Raw genomic sequence first — 23775 nt, forward strand, 5'->3', positions numbered from 1 at the left:
CTTGGGAAAAACGTATGAAGGCCAATAGGAAGAGCGAAATAGCTTCTGTCTTCTAATTTTTTTTTTCATTCCTTAAAGTCTCCGGGTAAACGCTGGGACGCCTGGCACCAGTCACAATATCCCGATTAAAATAGAGAAATAATGTAGACTCTAATAGACTGTAGGGGGATGTCTCTGTAGATGGAAGGCATTTCATTTCTCGTACAGCCTTATAATCTTAAAATGTCAGCAAAATCACCTGCTTTGTCATCACTTTGGACATTACGCTAGAGAATCATTCAGATACTAGCTATAAAGTGACATTGGTGAATAAGAAAAGACTTCTGCTGTTTTGACATCAGCTGCAGATGTGAATGAATGGTGGAAGAAAGTAGTTCCTGATACAAAAGGGTTTTTAGACTCTCTGTGTTTGATTTTCTTTTTTATAAACAGGATTATGCCGTCGAACTGTTGTATAAATGCAACATCACACGAGTAGCAGTGCTATATGGCTGTATATCATCACTGGTGAGGTGCTAAGCCACCTAGCCTGCAGCCTTGTGCCAACATATGCTTCCCACCAATGCTGATATACAGCCAATATCACTAACACATGAAACAGGGGAAATATAATTGAAAAGTATGCATAGTACAGTAAGAGTTGCCTGAAATCTTCTTCTGGATTAGCGTTTTTCTTGTGTGTGGGTTCAGTCATTTACTTTTATGGTGATAAATAAGATGTCTCTAAAGTAAAAATAACAGAAGATAAACATAGGAGTGAAGGAAAATTGTCATTTTTTAATTAAATTACTGATGGTACTTAGAGGGCTTTGCATATATAAATTCGTCAATTCTTTATGGGTCAATGAAAAAAACTAGTGTGTGTTTTGAAAAACAGACTATAGTCATAGAATAAACAACTTATTAATGATTGATTATACATGATAGTCATAATCTATTTTATTTACAGACATTATTGTTTGATGTAATAAAAGTAAGTATAGACAAGAAGTTGTAAAGTTGCTAAAAGTCAACAGATTTCTTTAAAACTTTCATAAGTAGGGCGCAAAATGAGTATTTCATGCAAAATAATGCAGCAGAGGCTCCTGCTATGTAACATCGGTGCACTCTTGCAAATCTACCGTTCTGGGAAATCTTACTAAATATTGTCCCTGCAAAAAGAGCGAGAGCCATGAATAATTTAAGGACTGACATAATCACTTTACTTATTCAGTGTTCTGTCTTTCTTTTCTTTACATCATCTAGTCCTGGTCATATTAAGGGAAGTCGCCTGCAGCACTACATCTTAAATAGCTTTCAAACAGCGCGTGCAAACTTATTTTTTTACGTTGTATTTATCATGTCGTGTTGTTCTTTCTGTCTCTCCTAATTTGCCTTTCTCTGAAATACTGACGTGTGACCTTTCTGTCTAAATTGTCTCTTTTCCAGATGAAGCCCTAGTTTTGTCCCATGTTGGAGAGGAACATTTGACCTTAGGAAATTTTCTGTTTAACTGTTTAACCTCTGACATGACCCAGAACTAAATGGCTTACAGTGAAAATGCCTTGTTTTAATTTAGTTTCTTGAAGCAAGAGTTTTAAAAACATTCAAAATTGCTTCCCCGTGGAAAAGCATGACTAACTACCAACATTTTTTGTACACAGTTTGCTTAAATTTAGCTTCATTTGTTGCTGAAGTAACACTAGAACAACTAAAACAGGAACAATGTAATTTAAATTATGATCATTGGGCAGATTTACAATGAATCAAGGTTCTGCAGGATTCCATGCAAAGAAGTATACACATACATTTATAATCTAAATTGTGCCTTTTTTATAGTGCTGGGTAAAATTTTATCGTGAATAGTCCATACCTGTCAACATTGGGATGTGAAAATAAGATCCATAATGAAGATCCATAATGTAAGCCTTTTGCTTTCCTAACTTTTTATGCTCATTTAAGACAAAGTTTGGTGTGTTTAAAAGAAAACCCACCAAAATCAACATGTTTAGATAGACTCAAAACCCAAAGTGTCCATTTGAGAAACAGCGTCTAATGATCACTATGGAGAACGACTGACAGTTATGCACTGCTACATGAACTGACTGTTTTAAGAATTGCATAAGAGGGGCAATAGCACCTGTAATGAAAAGGAAGGGAACCCCTCCATTTTTAAGTGTTTCATGCCTAAATAAAATTAAAGCACAGAACTGATTCAGATTAAGAAGATTAAGGGGTGTCCCCTGGTGGTTAGGCAGTATGGTTTGTGTAAAAGAAGGATCAGCTCTTTGATGTTTACTGCCACCCTTCATAGAAAAATTACAAATACAGAAAAATGCCTTTATAGGATGATAAGGAAATAAGGGAGTTGTAAAATATGGAGAATCCCGGGAAAAATGGGAGGGTGTGCAATAATCGTAAGTTTGTTTTGACATAATTTAATTGTGTAAACAGTCATAAATATATTTAAGATTTTTATACTAAAATTGTTTAGTGTAGTTTTCTCGATATTACATTATGTGTGTGTGTATCCCACAATATACATATATATATATATATATATATATATATATATATATATATATATATATATATATATATATATATATATATATATATATATATATATATATATATATATATATTCATTTATGTATTTACTTTTCGGCTTATTCCTTTTATAAATCTGGGGTGAATGAACTGAGAACATCCATACACACTTATTCACACTCACACACTACAGACAATTTAGCCTACTCAATTCACCTGTACCGCATGTCTTTGTACTTGTGGGAGAAACCGGAGAAGCTGGAGGAAACATACAAACTCTACACAAAAACGCCAACTGACCCATCCGAGGCTTGAACCAGCGACCATCTTGCTGTGAGGCAACAGCACTACTGCGACACTGCGTTGCAGTAGGTAATGTCTGTGTATATAAATACACATACATACATTGTCAAAACAAACTTTTATTTTGCATTTAATTTATTGCAATTAATTTGAATTAACTAATTAATCATATAAATAACTACTTTTTAATATAGTAAATTAGTTTGGTATTTAAATGTTTTAGTTTCGTATTTTTAACTGCTGCAGTGATTACACTGTCATACCCAAAATATGTATAGTGGCATTCACTGGATATTTCGCTTTAAAACTGTCAGTAAACATAAAATAAACAGAATAATATTTATTTTTTTGTTTATTTATTTTTTATTTTTTTATTTAGTTTCCCAGAGATGGGTTGTGGCTGGAAGGGCATGCTGGATAAGTTAGCGGTTCATTCCGCTGAGGTGATCCCGGATTAATAAAGTGACTTAGCCGAAAAAAAATGAATGAAAGAATATTTATTCATTTATTTTGATTGATTGATTGATTGATTGATTGATTGATTGATTGATTGATTGATTGATTGATTGATTGATTGCAAAAATGTCACCACAAGCTAATGCATCTGAACATTCATCATCTTTATCTACTCATTTTATCTTCATGCCTTCCACAACCTGTTTGACTTTAATCATAAAAGGTGACATTTCGAAGAGTTGTCCTTTTTTTTAGTTTGGAGAATAGTACATTCCTAAAAGTGTAGATCAGATGAGCTGTTTAGCAACACCAACAGCTTGTATCAGTTATTTTTGAAGACAGTCACATCCGAACCCTGGAGCCCAAACATTTATCCAGTGGATAGCCATCTCTCTGAGGATGGAAGCACTGCATTCAGCTCTCCTCTTATTTGAGATTCCTCACTCGGTCTCTAATCTGAAACATAATCTTCAACATGCTTTCATTCTCTGCCGTAATGTGCCTTGGCTTGATAAAAGTGATAAAGCTGACAGAGATAAGAGCGCAAGTTTAAATAATAAACAGATGAGGAGATATGTAAAGATGTGCATGTGTGTTTGACATGCGGGTTAACTGCTGCATTGGTTCATACAACTATAACTAAAATAGGTGTAATAATCAAGGGACATTGCTCCTTTACCATGGCTGCAGCAGGAACAGGGTTTTTTATAGTGTTTCTAGTGCCAAAATATAAACATTCTTAAATCAATAACCATTTTAGAAATGAGTCAAATTTAAGTGAGTTTTTCCCTAAAACAACCAAAATAATCTGCCTTAAGTTAAGCAAAATAGTCTTATTTCAAAGTGAAGAGATTTTGCGTCTGCTACCATGATATGCAGCAAAGTTTTATTTATTAAATATAATAAAATATTGTTTTATCTATATATTATTTATATAGCAAATTTAATTTATTATTACAGTATGCCACAATGAAAGTATAGTCACTAGCTTTAATGTGACATTGGATGCTGGACAACAAAGTGAGGATCCTTATGCAGATCTTTATTGAACAGGATTTTCAGGCAAGGAGTGGTCACTACATTAACAAACAATTGTGTATGGGAAATCCAGAGTTGTAGTCGATAAACAAAACAATAATAAACAAACAAAACGATGGAAAGTCTAACAGGGAAAGCAAGACAAGGGGAAATGTTTTGTAATGCTCACATTCAGGATACAAGACTCAGCAACAATGTGTGTGTCTGTGCTGTTTAAATAGCATGGATCAGTCTTTGAGCAGCCTCAGCTGTGAGTGTCTAATCAGTGGAGACTTGGAGCTGTGTGTGTGTGTGTGTGTGTGTGTGTGTGTGTGTGTGTGTGTGTGTGTGTGTGTGTGTGTGTGTGTGTGTGTGTGTGTGTGTGTGTGTGTGTGTGTGTGTGTGTGTTGGATGACTGGATCTGTAGTTTACTATGAGGCAGGATTGTAGTTTGTGTGAATGTGAAGGTTTTCCAGCAATCTGTGGTGAATAGATCGCTGGTGATCGTGACAAAGGCCATCTCAGCCAAGAGAAAACTTTACTTTCTTGAGCAAGATGCTAGTAATATTTTCTGATTCAATTACCTATGCTAAGCTAAGCTAAAAGTGCTCCCACTAGACCCGGAGACCAGCTGAACATACTTTGTTTAAAATGCTTGCTTTTACTGTCCCATTATTTGTGATACATTTTATTATGTTTGATTTAATATAATAAGTGACATTTTATTATTCGTTCATTCATTCACTTTCTTTTTGGCTTCATATAGCTTTATTAATCAGGGTTCCCCATAGCGGAATGAACTGCCAACTTATCCAGCATATGTTGTGCGCAGCAGATGCTCTTCCAGCTGCATCCCATCACTGGGAAACATTTAATTATACTTTGCATAATTTATATTATAACATTATTGTAGATTAATGATATCCAGTGTTTTGTGTGTAAATAAGAAATAAACTACAATCTGAAAGCGATTCGCGTTTTTTAATGCTATAGTCACCTTGATAAACCTAATTGTAAATTGGGTAAATGATATGTAATTAAAACAAATAGTATTGACTGACATATTTATTATGTAATTCAGTCTGGTTCTTGAATCTGAGTGGCTGGTAGCTGTGCAATATTCTGCAATATCAGGACTCATACAGCCTCTTCAGTCTTGTGTATTACTCCGCCCAAGCGAGTGGCAAGCAAAGAACTACAGATTGATAAATGTTGCAGCTGTTGGACAACATAATGTACTTTTGGGGCTTTTTAAGTCGAGAATGTTGTTGTTTTGTAGCAGAGCAAAGACGATGGACATTGTTTATTATTTATTATTTATTATTATTTATGTATTAGTTTATTATTCATTAATATTATTATTATTATTAATATTATTATCATGATGATGATCATCATCATCATCATCATTATTATTATTATTATTATTATTATTATTATTATTATTATTATCATGATGATGATGATCATCATCATCATCATCATCATTATTATTATTATTATTATTATTATTATTATTATTATTATTATTATTATTATTAATAATAATAATATTATCATTATTATTATTATTATTAATATTATTATCATCATCATTATTATTATTATTATCATTATTATTATTATTATTATTATTATTATTATTATTATTATTATTAGTTGTTGTAGTAGTAGTTGTTTCATCATTATTATCGTATTTTGATGTAATCATCATCATTATCATCATCATCATTATTATTATTAGTGGTAGTATTATTATTATTAATTGTTGTAGTAGTTGCAGTTATAGCTGTAGTAGTGTAGTTTAGTAGAAGAATAGTAGTAGTAGTATCACCATTATTAGTAGATTTTGTTGTAATCATCATTATTATTATTATTATTATTATTATTATTATTATTATTATTATTATTATTATTGCTTGTTGTTATTATTATGCAAACAGACAACAGTTACAGAAGATATTTGGATTTAAATGATGCTGGGAATAATAACTGATGAACTGTTGACAGTAAATAGAGTAACAGCATGTGTCAACATGTATAACATTCAAACACTGATGGATGCTGAATAATTCAATGACTTAAAAAAAAAAACAACAACTATAAAATGACCTGGCACAGTGATTCTTCTGAGCATTATTTGCCGCCGTGGCTTAGCCAGCATGTTCTGAGATTTTCCCTCTGTATGTTTTTTTAAATGCCTTTGTGGCATTTTCTACAGGCTTTTAGAGTTTCTTCCCGTTCCTCAGTAAAGAGCACACAGTCTCCTAGGACGGCTTTTTTTTTTTGACCATCACAGAGGACATTTTTGACCTAGACCATCCAGAATGTTTGTCTGGGCAGAACTATTGCTTGCTTTGGATGTGATGTCATGTATATTTTGTGGGCAGAAAAGAGTTTACTTTTGAGTGAAGTGCATAGTTTACCTACAACTCTTTGTCACATTAGTCCAGAATGACTGTTTGTTTTTCTGTTTACTGGTCATTCAGTTAAAAATACAGTGACCCACCGGCTTTCAAAACAAAATCTTTAGATTAGATTATAGATTAGATTAGTCTTTTTCGGTTTGTATAAGTGAAATGTAAAATATACTGAACTTATATGGATTTTTTGGATATTTACATGGCTTCACGGTGGCAAAGTAGGTAGCTCTGTCTCCTCACAGCAGGAAGGTCGTTGGTTCAAGTGATGGCTGGGTCAGTTTGGAGATTGCATGTTTTCCCCATGTCCATGTGGATTTGCTCCTGGTGCTCCTGTTTCCCCAACAGTCTAAAAACATGCGCTATTAGTGGAATGAATAAACTAAACTGGCCGTAGTGTTTGAGTGTTTTCCAGTACTGAAATGCAGCTGGAAAGGCATCCTCTGTGTAAACAGATGCTGGATAAGTTGGCGGTTAAATCCACTGTGATGACCTCTGATGAATAAAAAGACTAAGCTGAAGAAAAATGAATAAATGAACAAAGAATGGTAATTTATTAGTATTAAAATTAATTTAGCTTTGCATTTTTCTACCTGTTTAAAAACAAAACTATAAACAAAACAAAAATATTGGCATCGATATTTAAATATATATATATATATATATATATATATATATATATATATATATATATATATATATTTTTTTTTTTTTTTTTTTTTTCAAATCCATATATAAAGTCAAGCCCAAAGCTATTTATACACAAGGGCTATAAATATTTTTTGGCTTGACTGTGTATAACATCTAAATATACTCCTAAATAAAGTTTGGGGTCAATTTTCCTTAATGTTTTTTTTTTTTTTTTTTTGTAAAGAAATTTTTTTCTGTTCATCAAGGTGGCATTTGTTAAATGTAAAAATGGTTAAATTTTTTCATTAAATTTTTGAAAAATTTCTTTCCTAGTTTCAAGTTGCATTAATACTCCAGTCATAGTTTTTAATACTATTACTGTTAATAATAATAATAATAATAATAATGATAATAATTCATATTAGAGTGGTTTCTAAAGGATTTCGGGTTCTGAAAACTACAATAATGAAGCGGAAAATTCAGCTTTAAATATCACTAGAATAAATGATTAAATTAAGTTATAAACTACTTTCGAACAGTTAATTTATAGTGCAAAACCATTTCAAAACTTTACAATTTGTACTGTATTTTTGATTAAATAAATGCAGCCTTGCTGAGCAGGATAAGCTTTTTTGAAACATTTAAAAACCTTACTGACCCAAAACTTTTGAACTGTAGAGTATAGGTGTTAAATAACTTATTGTGCTGTAATACACACTCATAAAAACAAAACTACAAAAAAAAAAATTTATATATATATATATATATATATATATATATATATATATATATATATATATATATATATATATATATATATATATATATATGATACACAGTGCTGGGTTTCAGCTGGCATTCGCAGTGTAAAAATATGCTGGAATAGTTGGCGGTTCATTCCACTGTGGTGACCCCTGATAAATAAGAGACTAAGTCAAAGGAAAATGAATGAATGGATGAATGTGTAGCTACCTCTGTTCATGTGTTTGTATTTCTATACAAATGTGTAAATGATGTGCTTGGGGAAAAAAAAAAACAGTGCTTGAGTAGACTTCATAGTGCTGTTGTGGAGCAGCGTGTGTGCAATCCACCAATGCAAACAAACGAGCACTAGTGGGAGAAAATGTCCAAACAACACTGCCTGCTGGAGTCACCGCACCATGAAAAGCCACAACGCTGCAGTTAGAGAGAGAGAGGTGGTTCAGCACAATGAAGCAGCCAGCAGCGCATCAGCGTGAACCGCCAACAACATGCAGATTCAATGGGATCAAAGCCAAGAGTGTCCATTTTATTGTTGAGTGTAGTTTCAGAGGGAAAAAAGGCAGCAAGGAACATAACAAAGCATAAACAATCAACTCCAGTGTGAAACAGCAGCAGCCGTTAATGAGCAAACGTCATGCATCCACGCTGACACTGTAGGTGTTAAACTATACAAGACCACGGAGACAAAGAGCCAACAAAGCATAAACGTAAACCTTTAATGTTGAAATGCTAACACGTTTGTGAAAGTGCCAATGTGTTACTGGGTTGTGGGGGAAAAAATGACCTGCACGCATGAATGTGGAAAATTTATGGCAAAAATAAATGACTATGGACCCTTTATGTTGCAGCTAAAATCAGATTTTCAGGAAGTGTATGTTCAAAATATCAAGAAAGAAAGCAAAAAAGAGAAATATACTGCATTATATAACATTTTTTAAAAAGTTAATTTGCAATGTTTTTACCATTGATAATATATAACGACAGATATGGATGGATGGATGGATGGATGGATGGATGGATGGATGGATGGATGGATGGATGGATGGATGGATGGATGGATAGATAGATAGATAGATAGATAGATAGATAGATAGATAGATAGATAGATAGATAGATAGATAGATAGGTAGGTAGGTAGGTAGGTAGGTAGGTAGGTAGGTAGGTAGGTAGGTAGGTAGGTAGGTAGGTAGGTAGGTAGGTAGGTAGGTAGGTAGATAGATAGATAGATAGATAGATAGATAGATAGATAGATAGATAGATAGATAGATAGATAGATAGATAGATAGATAGATAGATAGATAGATAGATAGATAGTAAGATAGATAGATAGATAGATAGATAGATAGATAGATAGATAGATAGATAGATAGATAGATAGATAGATAGATAGATAGATAGATAGATAGATAGATAGATAGATAGATAGTGAAGTGGATTTTAAAGTGTGAAGTTAATCTATATATTCAAATTGTATGTGTATAATCTGCTTGTAGACTTACATACCATTAGAAGAATTAAGGTACTATGTGGAGTTAGAAAGGGGAGATGGCCTGAGTAAACAACTAAGGTGTCACAAGGGATGGATGAGAATAGAGCAACACATGTGGAAACAGTTAAGTATTGATAGATAAGATATATGGTAAACAGGTTTGGGTTGGGGGGTTTAAACTAGTTGGGATCTTGTGTTACAAATGTAGAAAAATGTAAAAAACAGCTACGAAATAGAGTATAAAGAGTATATAAGCAGGCCAGAACATCAGTGAGACAGAATTTTCAGGCAGAGATGCTACTGGGGGTCTCCTGAAAAATCTCCTTTGTTGTCGACAGAAAAGAACTCTTCTGAAATCAAAACCATCAGACCGTGCTGATTATTAAAGAAAGGAAAAACCACCACAATAGATAGATATTTATATATATATATATATATATATATATATATATATATATATATATATATATATATATATATGGACGGACGGACAGACGGACGGACGGACGGACGGACGGACGGACAGACAGATAGATAGATAGATAGATAGATATTTATAATATAAAATATATATATATATATATAAAAAACTGCTTTTATTCTATAAAACAAATAAGACTTACTGTGAAAATGTTCTTGCTTTGTTAAACATCATTTGGAAAAAAATAATAATAAATTAAAGGGGGGCTTATAATTCTGACTTCAACTGTAGATTTTTTTTTTTTGATTGTAATTGTTTTATGTTTAATCCAAATAAATTTGTAAAAACAAATAAGTTAACTTAATTCTTTTATGATATCCCAAGACAAATTAATTGTGTAAAACCCAGCATTTTTTACAGTGCATTTTAAGATTTGGAAGAGAGTTAATGGGATTGTCTGCAGAATCCTTTTTCTGTCTGTTAGTTAAAACCAATGCAATCTCACAGCAATTCGTAACTAGTATGATTTGCTCAGCACCCAATGACAGTTGGGTTTAGGGGCGGGGTTGGCTGCCACGCCTCCTCTTTAAAATCAGACATTATCATACGACTGAACTCATACAAATTGGTATGAATTAGCCACTAAGCTGACAAAACGTAATATACTTATGTTTTCTTGTGAGATCACGCTCGTTAAAACGGCATTAGTAACTCTAGAGTAGCCCTGTGGTTGGCTTTAAGATAAGTGAAAATCCATTTATCAATGGAAGGTATGCGTTTAGTTGAAGCAAGCCAAATATTACACCTCTACTGTGTACTTATCGACAATGTAACAGTTTCTGTTTGGTGTAAATAGCAACGATTTTGTTTCAGCTTCGACTGAAAACATGGATTTTCATTATGTGGAATGTTGTGAGACAACTAATTAGACTAAAATGTGCCTTAATAAAAACGGAAGCATTTGTGTTAAAATGTTTACTAAGGTAAATTAAGTGATATGTGCTCATCTGAAACTCACAAATAAGCAAGCGTGTGTTTAAAAACAGGAAGCTCGCGACCCATTTTCTCTTGGTTAAGCCTTGAATGAGATAATAGGCTTGCTTGAATGTTTATTAAATGTTAATTAACTCAGGCTTTATGTTGTATTTTTCTCCCTACAAAATGAATGTTTTTGTTCAGATTATAAGTAAACGAGAGAGATAAGGGAAAAGGCTTGTTTGCCTGTAGGCATGTCCATTAGTGTGTGCAAAAAGGAAACAGCAGACCATACTTCATGGACAGTGAAACAAGCAAGGTTTAATTGAAATAAGACGTAAGATCTGCTAAACACTCCACCACTGAATGTGCAGAAACAGAGGTGCATTTAACCGTTTAATGTGATCCTATACAGTGCAATACAAGCATGATGGGTCAAAACATATTTTACTGTATACACCGTAAAGTAAACAAACAAAAAAACAGTAAATCTATCTATTTACCTATCTATCTATCTATCTATCTATCTATCTATCTATCTATCTATCTATCTATCTGTCTGTCTGTCTGTCTGTCTGTCTGTCTGTCTGTCTGTCTGTCTGTCTGTCTGTCTGTCTGTCTGTCTGTCTGTCTGCCTGCCTGCCTGCCTGCCTGCCTGCCTGCCTGCCTGCCTGCCTGCCTGTCCGTCCGTCCGTCCGTCCGTCCGTCCGTCCGTCCGTCCGTCCATCCATCCATTAATTTAAATAAAATAATTATTAAAAAATACATTATCTTCCTATTATCTTCCTTTTTTTTGCTTTATTTCTTAATATTTCGAACATACACTTCCCATACTTCCCATACTGATGAAAAAAAAAATCATGACTAAATACTAAAGATTAAACACTGAGTATTTAGCCCCTGAAAGTGCAGAAACAGAGAGGTGGATTTAACCATTAAACTAATAGTTATGTGATTCTATACTGCGCGATACAAGCAATATTGGTTAAAACCTATTTTACAGTAGTTATTCACAGAAAAAAGAAACCAAATAACTTTTTTTTTTTTTTTTTTTTTTTAATAACAAGTTAAAATTGTAAGGCAGCTTGCTGTACAGCTTTTTGAGTTGGCTCCACTTAAATCAAGTCAACTGCAGTACTGTGTAAAAAAAAAATGTTAAATAAAATAAAATAAAATAAAATAAAATAAAAAAATAAATAAAATTGCCTAAATTGCTGCGTGCCTATGACCCTCTGCCTGCCTTTTGACTACGACTCTGGATTGCCCTCATACATTGGTTTGCTCCTGTATTGACCACTGTTTGCCTGACCATTCTACTAAACCTGCATGTGGATCTGCACTTCTGTTGTCAGTGTCACTCCCCTGGTTACAGTAGCCTACTTGCAATTACTGTGTCTCAATGCTGTCGACATACATGGTGAGCCACTGGACAAAATGGTAAGCTGAGTAAGGTTCATTTTAAAGACAAAATGCAGCCATACGTACCTTTGGCTACATAATTTGCGATCTCCAGAAATGTATATGGAAACGTTTTCTGAATGAACCTAAGTTGGTTGCTTATGCAGTTTTAACACACAAAGATTCTTCAAAATTTAAAAAATGTATATGTTATTTAGATTTGTTTTACTGGATTTGATAGATTACACACAAGAATGGTGTTTATTTACATCAAACAGAGACTGTTACATTGTCAATAAGTACACAGTAGAGGTGTAGTATTCTGCTTGCTTCAACTAAACACCTACCTTGCATGGAGTTTCGCTCTTAAAGCCAACCACAGGGTTACTCTCGAGTTACTAATGCAGTTTTAACACACACACAGAGAAAAGGGATTCTGCAGACAATCCCATTAACTCTCTTCCAAATCTCTGCTGATGCAAGTGTAGGCTTTCACCAACAACATGATGCTGTCTTACAAAGCACTCGCAATAATAACTGCTAACAGAGCTTTTCAATGTGAAACTAATCAAACGGAGGAGGGAATCGATTGTAATCATGCCATAAAACAGACAAAATGTGTTTATTTTATTTTTTTTACATTTCTCCAGGCAGACGAGGGGGCGAGTGTTTGCTTACTCATCTATTGCTCAATAATGGAAACACAAAGGTGGCTAAGCTTTGATAGGATAAAGAGCTGGGATTTTATTAGTGCTACTATGAACAAAAGTGGAGCCGGGAGATGGAAATAAAAGATGAAAGCGACAAAGACGTTGAGGAAGGAAACAGACGCACAGAAACACACTCCTTCCTAATTGGTGAATGATAGGTAGACAAATATCAAACGACAACTGAAAGCAGTGCTCACGTCTGAAAGAGGAGGCTGATGGAGAACACAATGTGAGCAAAGAATTTTTAAAACAACCAATTGTGTTCAATCATTTATTCATCCATCCATCCTTCAATTTTTTATACATCCATCCATCCATCCATCTATCCATCCATCCATCCATCCATCCATCCATCCATCCATCCATCCATCCATCTCTTTATCATATAACCATCCACACATCCATCTATTTATCATTCCTACATCCAAATCTAGCATCCATCCACCTATCCATTGATCCATTTATTTATTTATACATTTAAATATATCCATCCTTCCGTCCATCCATCCATTCATCCATCCATAAGTTTATCAATTTATCCATTCAAGTCAATCCATCCTTCTGTTCATCTATCCTTCCATCCATCCATCCATCCATCCATCCATCCATCCATCAATCCACTCATTCATGTTCCATACTGTAGATCCATTTACCATAAATCCATCCATCCATCCATCCATCCATCCATCCATCCATCCATCCATCCATCCATCCATCTCTCCATCATCCATCCATCCATCCATCCATCGATTTATCGATCCATCCATTCATCCATCCATCCATCCAAGCATTTATCATCTATCTTTTTATCCACTCATCTGTTTTTTATCCATTTATCATAAATCCATCCATCCACCCATTCATACATCCATCCATCTATTTATATATCCAAATCCGACCATCCATCTATTTATCATCTATCCATTTATCCTCTCATCCAGTTTCCATCCATCCATTTATCATAATTCTATCCATCCATCCCTCCATCCATCCATACATCATTTTTGTCCATACATCCATTCATAATATCCATCCATCAACCATCTAAATCCATCCGTCTCTTTATTTTATACCATTCAATACATTAATGTATTTATCCATTCAATCGTCTATTTGTTTATCTAAATCCACCCAACCATCCATTCACCCATCCATCCATTCATCTATTTATCCATTTAAATCAATCAATATATCCATCCATCCATCATTCATTCATTCATTCATTCATTCATTCATTCATTCATTCATTCATTCATTCATTCATTCATTCATTCATTTATTCATTCATTCATTCCTTTCAATGACTATCTCTCTGTGTTACATAGTTACACCTCCAGGTGGCGACAAATGTGGGAGTCATATAATAAGTGAATCATATATCAATGATCCAAACAGTTCTTTCAAAACGCCGATTCATTCGTTCGACAACAACCTCACATTGGTGCTTAAAACCCTACTAGCACTAGTAGTGGAGTGAAAATGGACCGAATGGAGTATAAAAAGTAGGTTGTTCAATATCAACGTGTTATTTATTGAATGCAGGTGTTGTACTAACTAAGCATGCTCTGTGATTACCTGAGGCACTGTTCGTGGATGATTCTTAATCCAAATATTAATTTAGTCAAGCATTTTAAATTGGTGCTCCTATGTTTGTGGTTAGAAAGACGAACAGTTTTTAAAGTTACATGTTTATTTTATGACCTGACTTGATTTCTATTGTGACGCTTCAATTTTAAAAGATGGAAAAAAGTGAGGAAAAATTAACCAACGTCAAGTATTTACATTAATGCCTGGACACTATTTTCAGATTTAAATGCAAAATTACCAAAAGCACAGATCTATGACGCCAACTACTTCACGTATTTGTTGAAGGTTGCAGATTTTATTTAAAAATACTGGATGAACCTTTTTTGATTCATTATTTTGATTCATGACTGAATCTGTTTATAGGACATTTGATTTTATCCATTGTATACGTTATACTATAAGGCCACAAGGAACGTCATGTAGGCCTAAATATATTTAATAATAATAATAAAAAAACATATTACAAATGCATGTTGTGAGTCAAATTGCCTATTTGATTATCTTAATTATTTTACCCTTGTGAAAAGGAAAGTATGAGAATACACCTAATGTAACTGACATTACTAATATAAGAACATTTACTCAAGATTAAATGTTGTACAGTAAGAAAATATGAATACGTATGAATCCTGAATTAACTGTTAACCCTGGGGAAATCATGAGCAGTAAGAAAAAGATAAGTCCAAGATACCAATTACCACTAGTTTCAAGCAGTGTTGGGGAAAGTTACTCTTAAAAGTAATGCATTAAAATATTGAGTTACTCCCCAAAATTAACTATTTAATTAATTATTTGCATTACTTATGTGTAATGTGCTATGTTACTTTCGGATTACTTTTGCATTACCTATTCTAGGGTTCATACAGTCATGGAAAACCTGAAAAGTCATGGAATTTCGACATGGCATTTACCAAGCCTGGAAAAGTTTAGGAAAATCAGAAAAACCCACAAAGTTTTGGAGCAGTCATAAAAAACAGATATCTGTATATTTGAATATAGGTCAGTTGTCTTTACTTCTTTTCTGTCCTTGGCCAATCACATACTCTCAAATTATTAGTGCTGTAAGCATTATCTAAATAAATTTTACATTAATATAATTAATATAATCTAATATAATTATATATGTAGACATTGCATAAAACATTAGGTCTGAAAAATTTACTTGAAAGTCTTAAAAAATCATGAAATTTTAGCAGTAAAATTTGTATGAACCCTGTTATTCTTACCTGGCTGAGGCTTGATCTCTTTCAGAACTTTTTTTTTTTTTTTTTTTTTTTAAAGAGGAGCACTGCAGTTAACTACAGACAGTATAACCTTCAATTACTTAAATAATAATAATAATAATAATAATAATTTAGGATTATGTTATCTTCAGAGAACTTCCTAACTCCAGAGGTATACATGCTGCACTTTAATGAAAGTTTAAAGTAATGTGTTTGCTACTTTTCTACTTTTGTCTTATTAGTTGAGTAAATCACTTTCCATTGAGACAGTCCCCTTTTCCTTTTGTTCAGTGTTTTCAAAATAATGAGAATACTTGGCAGATAATACTCACAGAAATGTAAGGCTCTGGCCTGCCATGTTGGTTTCTGTCTGTCCCCTAAAGGAACAAACTAAATTTGCTTAACTAACTTTTTTTTAAAGCTAATTAAAGAGCACCTATGCTGAAAATAATATTTTGCAAGGTGTTTGGACAGACCTGTAGCTATAGTGTGTCCACAGTCATATTGGAGTGATAGAAAAACAATAAGTCTCCTTTTTTTTAATTTCCTGACGTTAAAATATGATTCAAATCCCTCCCATTTTGAGGCTGACTGCAATGTGACAAAGTAGTGCGGTTTTCCCCACCGACTTGATTGACAGCTGCATATTAACATGTCTCCGTAGTAACCTGTAATCATATCATCAAGACAGCACGTGCGCAAAGCAACTGGAATTAAAAGATCTGTTCAGCTCTCTGTGATCATCAATCATCATCAAATGTGATCAAGAATGAGTTTTACAAGTTTAACCCGTTTTTAAATCAGTGCATGTTTGTAATAAATTACAGCAATTTTACCGTCTTTATCCCCACAGCCGTGTGTCAGTACAATTATAAAAGAAGATGCTTCAATACCAGTTTGTGGACGTTAAATCAGATTTATTTTGCATATTAACATAACGGATATCCATACATCAGTCAATATTAGCATGTACCCTTTTACTCCTTGAAGAGGTGGTCTATAGGTACGCTTTCAAACGAACCCTGGAGCAGTTCGATTCAAAAAAATTATTTGTCAACAGTACTTTACCAGAGAGAGAGAGAAAAGGAAAAACATTACCTGATGGATCGTTGGTAATATTTCTGGAAGATAATCATGTCTCAGTTTAGCTAAATGAATTCATGCCTTCTCCTAAAGTTACTAGCGATGTGCTTTCATCATTTGTAATGCTTTCAGACATTGTTTTCAAGCCGCAGATGCGCTTCATTCTTGAAATGTATAGTCCGTCTAAAGTGATGTGTACTAGCTATATAGTATACTATGAGCAGGGATACAATCTGTCAGCGCAGTCGTAGCTCCATAGTCAAAAGCGACATTTAGTGTCTTTCGGTTTGTTTACTTGCGGGAGTTCCATTGGCATTTTCCCGCACATGAATTCTGACCAATCGAAAAGCAGTTTAGGAAATATGTTCAACAACATCTGGGCAATGTTAGTGATGTGGATTTTATCAGTTGCCAGCATTTAGGTTATTTTAGGGTGCTTTCACACCTACACTTTTGTTTCGGAACGTATCTCGTTTGCCCAGTTAGCGCGGTTCGATTGGCATATGTGAACAGGGCAATCGCGCTCTGTTCCGCGCCAAAGTAATCGCTCCGAGATCGCTTGAATGAGGTGGTCTCGGCTCGATTGAAACGAACCCTGGAGCGGTTCGATTGCAGTGAGAAAGCGATCTGATCCGAGCGCGGTTATATCACAGTGTTTTATGGATATGTAATAGGCTTACGGCTATATGAAGAGAGAATTATGAGTAGGGCGGGAAGTTTCGCGAGTCTCCGGATGCCCGCAAACGAGTGATGATCTCCCGGTAATCTTGCCTCTCCCTCCCTCAAATAGGCATCGTCGCGCACCCTTTTCACCCCTCCCCACCGCGTCTCTCCTCAGACATGTCGCGCGCGCGCACCCTGTCAATCACCACCAAACCACCACCTCTCCTGACAGCTGAGCAGGACGCTGCAAAATAAACCCTGACACTCTGACCAATGTGAGGAGAGTTTACTCGCACGTGACTTGTTTTAGCTCTTTTGGTCCGTTTAGAAACTTTGCAGTGTGAAAGCGAACCGCTCCAAGAGCAAAGAGCAACAATGTAACAATTGTAATCTCTGTTTCGGAACAACTATATCGATTCACAGGTGTGAAAGCACCCTTAAACTGGTTCGGACCAAAGCGATTAGTGTGACCTGAAAAAAATCCAAAGACAGAAGAAAATGCTACAATGTTTCATTTATTGGCTTTGGTCCAGACCAAATAAAGCGAACCACAGATGTGAAAGCACCCTTAAATCTTGAAAAAGGGGTAAAATAGGTGCCCTTTAAACTAATAAATAACTCAAATATTACAACCTAATTTTTGAGTAATATGTTACCTTACTTGTTATTTAGAAAAGTAATGTTATTACGTAACTCATGTTACTTCCAATGCATTTCCCCAACACTGCTTCAAGTATCAAAAGCTCTACTCTCATATATACTGTATCAAATGCTTTTTTTGTACCAGACTCCATCTTATACCTTTGGCATTTGCAAGAGTCTATTTTCTAAACAAAAGAGGCAATTTCCCCGTTTTCTTTCTTCTCGTTTCTCCTCTTCCTTTTCCAATTCCCCCTTCCCCCTCTTCTTTTGTAAGGTAGCTAAACGCGTTTGCTCCTTCGATAATGTCCGCTCCTATGAGGATCCTCATTAGGTCTGTGCTCTAATTAATCCTCCTTGATTTCCACGTGGCTCTCTCTCTCGTTTGCACTCTCTTTAGCAGCCTTGCAAATCCTCACACGGTGGATTTACTCTTGCTCGTGGGTGGGAAGAAGGGATGAAAAAAAAGGAGGATGTTCACAAGTCATTTACAAGAAGCACATTTCATCTCCTAACGCCCACCCTAGGAATTGTAACACAGGAAAGACCTTTTCGTTTTCTGTTCGTATAACCAGAAAAAGGACTGGCTTTGACCTCGATGACCACTATATGGTTGATCCAGAGAAGAAACCAGTATATTTAGGTTGGGTGGATATGAGTAGGCTATACTCTCTTGAGCGTAGTAGGCTTATGGTGTCTTCTATGACTTATCCTCTAGTGCCGGGCAGTTTTTTTATTTCTGTACTGAATCGATCTCAGGCGTTCCCTGTCTGCCTCCAAAGCCCTCTAAAGGCCTTAAAGCCACTGAGAGTCCCGAACTGATGACCTGCTGACAGCTTCCAGAGACGGCCATCAACTCTGTGGTACAGGAAGAGACTCTTTGTCATTTCCTGTGGCTGGGTTTCAATCTCTTGCATTTTCTAAAATGGTCTCATACTATTGGTATTTGTAGTGTGGTTGCAACACATACAATACCTGACAAAAGTCTTGTTGCTTATCCAAGTTTTAGGAACAACAATTAATAACTTGACTTTATTTGCTTTCAGAAATGGCTTATATGAAAGGCAAAGGCCTATGGATTATGCTTATTTTACCGAAATAAAATATGATCATGCCTTGGTCTTGAATTATGTAAATAGGACTGTGAGGTCTGACTTTGCTTAGACAAAAGTCTTGTCACTTAACAGAAATAATGTACAGTACAGAATACAGTCATGGTGCAGTGGGAAAATAATATGTTTTAAACCAGTAAAAATGTTTTTTCCAGTTTTTTTTTTCCAGTCGCAACTCAGTACTGGGATTTTTTTTTCTTCCCTTTATATGTTGTTATGAAGTGGTTAGGTTAAGAGTAAGGCTGAGGATAGAGACTCTGAATAACTGTATCATAATAATAGATAAAACATTTATTATATTCAGTGGGGGGAAAAAGCATTCAACACGTCACCATTTTTCCCAGAAAACATATTTAAAGGTGTCGTTGACTTAAATTTTTATTTATTTTTTTACATTTTTTTTTTCAAGGAAAAAAAAAATTTGAACACAAAGGAAGAAAGGTTTAGAAAATCCAGACAGCAGCTGAAATCTCTCAGTAGTTATTCTTTATCAAGGTTGCATGTAATGACCATGACTTTAAATACCGGGACATTTTTACAATTTTGTCAGTATATCCATATAGTGTACAAACATGTGACTTTTGCATTTTTTTAAAATTATTTCTATGATTAATAAATGCATTTTTGCTAAATAACAGTGTTAATTAATGACATTATCTCAAAAACATTGTAATATACTAGTATTATTGAATGAGTGAATAAAATAAATGAAATAAAATTAACTTTAATAAAAAAAATACAAATAATAAAAAAAGAAATACTGGCCACAGATGCTTTAACATTACATGTAAACATCACAAACAATCACACACACACAAAAAAAAAAAAAAAAAAAAAAAGTAATATTTATATCATCTTTATCCACTGATTGGAATTGGTTGTATTGTTGTAACAGGAATGTGGATAAATTATGTGAATGAAATCAGAAAGTTGTAAAGCTGGAGTTAAATTCCCAGCCACCCAGCTTATTGGAACACACACACAAACAAACATACTGTACCTGTGTGCATGTATATATACAGTATACATATACACAGTTGAAGTCAGATTTATTAGCCCCCATTTGATTTTTTTTGTTTTTATAAATATTCCCCAAATTATGTTTAACAGAGCAAAGATATTTTCACAGTATGTCTGATAATTTTTTTTCTTCTGCAGAAAGTCTAATTTGTTTTATTTAAGCTAGAGTCAAAGCAGTTATTAAATTATTAAACGCCATTTTAAGGACAAAATGATTAGCCCCTTTAACCTATTTTTTTTCTTCAACAGTCTACAGAACAAACCATCATAATATAATAACTTGCCTAATTACCCTAACCTGTCTAGTTAACCTAATTAACCCAGTTAAGCCTTTAAAAGTCATTTTAAACTGTCTAGAAGTGTCTTGAAAAAATATCTAGTCAAATATTATTTGCTTGCATCATAGCAAAGATAAAACAAATCAGTTATGAGTTATTAAAACTGTTATGTTTAAAAATGTGTTGAATAAGTCTTCTCTCTGTTAAACAGAAATTGGGGGAAAATAAATGGGGGCTAATAAATCAGAGTGGCTAATAATTATATTATACACACACACACACACACAAATATATATATATATATATATATATATATATATATATATATATATATATATATATATAATACAATCTGATATATTATTATAGACATTGTAAACAGAACGCTGTGACAAATTTATATTATAAAAATTTGTAAATATTGTAAAAAATTATAAAATTTATAAATTTAATTTGAATTTATTAATTTGTGTGTGTATGTCCTAGTTTATGTCGTTAGTGAGGATGAATTTGCATGACGACATGGACATGACGTAGATGTACTCTAATAAGATGGTTTATGAGTACATGCCATGTGTCCTTGTAATTAAAAATGCTTTTAAAAAAAATAATTTTATGGCGTTTTTGAAATGCAAAATTTGTCACAGGGTGAGGTTTAGAGGTAGGGGTATGGTAAAGCCATAATGAGTAGTTTTTACAGTATAAAATACATTATGTTTATAGAGAGTCCTCATAAACCATATATATTCAAGTGTGTGTCTGTGTGTGTTCCAGTAAGTTGGATGGGTGTCAATTGAACTAAAGCTAACTTTCTGCCTTCATCCACATATTTTATCTCCATTCCTATTACAATACAACCAATTCTCGCTCATAGCAATGAAAGTCGATCACTCTTAACTCTAGAAAATGTAAATGCCAGCTCTGGAGGAACCTATCAATCCTCTATATTGAGTGGCAGTGCTGGCATGCAATTGAATGTCTCTCTCATTGCAATATACTTTAATCTTCATAATCCTGAGGTTTGAGAAATGCTCGAAACCATAAGCAAGCGTTGCCGCATATATTCGTTTTCAGTCCTCTGCTGGAAAATGGCACTCAATTGGAAGTAAGTGGTACGCATGATGGTGGGTTTTTGATCGATAACCTCCGCATCTAGTCGCTGATTGAAATAGATATTTGCTGTGGAGTTGTTTCTCTCCATAATGATCCCATTCCATATTCTTGCCTCAAACAGTTCTTCTCCCCCCTGATGCAAAAGGCAAGCTGTGCATATATAGACCACCCAGCATAATCATAAGATTGACGGTGGCGAAGGGAACGCTAGGTAGTTAGCGGCTGACATGGGAGATAACCTCATGGAAAACATTACACCGGGGATTTCTCAGGAGAATTTCCTCATTCTGTCTTTGTAAGGCCAGTTTGTGGTAAACAGTTATGGGCTATCACATGGCAGGAAATAACTTTGCACTATACAACCAGCCATAAAACTTTAGGATTACTTAATAACACTGCTTATAGCTGGAATTGCACTTTATATTTAATGTATTTCCTTTACAATTTTTTTTCTAACAAATCACAGTTTGTTTTGTTTTATATTATTTTATTATTGTAGTTCCTTATATTCAAATTTAAATCACATTCATTTTATTTTATCTTCTCCTATTAAATTTAATTATTGTAGTTTATTATATTTAAATTAGAATCACGAGTTTGGCTGGATTTTATTTTATTAGCTTTTTCATTTTCAAATAAATTTGTATTTTTTCACTCATATTTGAGATTTAAATAGAATTATATGTCTTTTATTTTATTTAAAGTTTAATTACAAGTATATCTGGATTGTTTTAATTTAATTTAATTTAATTTAATTTAATTTAATTTAATTTAATTTAATTTAATTTAATTTTATTTTATTTTATTTTATTTTATTTTATTTTATTTTATTTTATTTTATTAATTAATTAATTTATTTATTTATTTTTTATTTTTTTGTTTTATTTCCTCTGCTTTCTTAAATTCAAATACCTCTGTATTTTTACTCATATTTAAGTTTGGACTGCAATTATCTCTTATTATTTTATTGAATTTCTTCATATTCAATTTTGAACCAAACTTATCAGAATTGTATTTATTTATTGTCTCTGCTTCCTTAAATTCAAATTGTAGTCCCCTCTGCATTTTTTTATTCACATTAAATTTAAAAATAAATGTTGTCTCTGTTATTATTTTATTTTATTGTATTGTGTTTTGCTACTTTTTTATTCTCAAATTTGAGTCAAAAGTAGTTCTGATTTTTTCCTTATATTTTATTTATTTATTTATTTTCGAGGTGCAATTACCTAAAAAAATACCCCTGTAATCATTTTATTTTATTTAAATTTGAAAAAAAAAGTATGTATGGGTTTTTAAATTTAATTTAATTTTTATTTTACTACTTCCTTGTATTCAAAATTTGATCACAAGTATGTATGGATTATATTTTGTTTCCTCTGATTTTTTATGTTCAAAATTGTTTTTATAATTAAAATTGTTTTATTTACTCACATTTTATTCACATTTGAATCACAATGTCTGAATTATTTTATTCATTTATTTTTTATTTTATTTTATTTTATTTTATTTTATTTTAATTTATAATTCTCCTGTTTGTGCTAAACAGACATGAGCCTTACACACAGATTAACTTAAAAGTACAGGACCCGCCATAAACTCTGACTCAATATCCAGATAATCAGTTTCATCTTTTAAACTTTTAAACCACCTCGTTACAAGGCCAATTAAATTAAACACCTTATTCAGGGACCCCTAGAAGTCAATCTGTGCTCATGGGCCAGGTGCCACTTGTTCCTTTTTATATGTAGACAAGATAAATGCTAAATAAAACTGTCTGTTGTGGTTTAGGGTCGCTTATTAACCCAAACCCTGCCTAAGGCCCGAGCAGCATCTCTTACAGATGGCATAACAGTATAGTTCACTCGCTGAGCCGGAAGATACAACGCTTTAATGAAACAGCAGGAGAACGCTGTAGTTTTCCCTGGAAAACCATTAGGCAGCGTGGCT

The 23775-nt window shown here is 33.5% G+C and overlaps 1 protein-coding gene across 9 annotated transcripts in view; it reads left to right on the forward strand.

Annotated features, from left to right (window-relative positions):
• si:ch211-170a17.1 overlaps positions 1 to 23775 on the forward strand; it is an 830126-nt gene that overhangs the window by 420284 nt on the left and 386067 nt on the right. For 2 of the 9 annotated variants that reach the window (XR_015507873.1, XR_015507875.1), the window contains exon 1: positions 14480 to 14612. The exons of 6 other annotated variants lie outside the window; for them this stretch is intronic. The gene's annotated coding sequence lies outside the window, so the exon portion shown is untranslated. Of the gene's footprint in view, positions 1 to 14452; positions 14613 to 23775 lie in introns of those variants that run through there. One more of the 9 variants, XM_087282059.1, reaches the window with a different exon arrangement.

Source organism: Danio rerio, chromosome 14 (assembly GCF_052040795.2).
Source record: "Danio rerio strain M-AB ecotype USA chromosome 14, GRCz13ab, whole genome shotgun sequence".
Taxonomy (NCBI): Eukaryota; Metazoa; Chordata; class Actinopteri; order Cypriniformes; family Danionidae; genus Danio; species Danio rerio.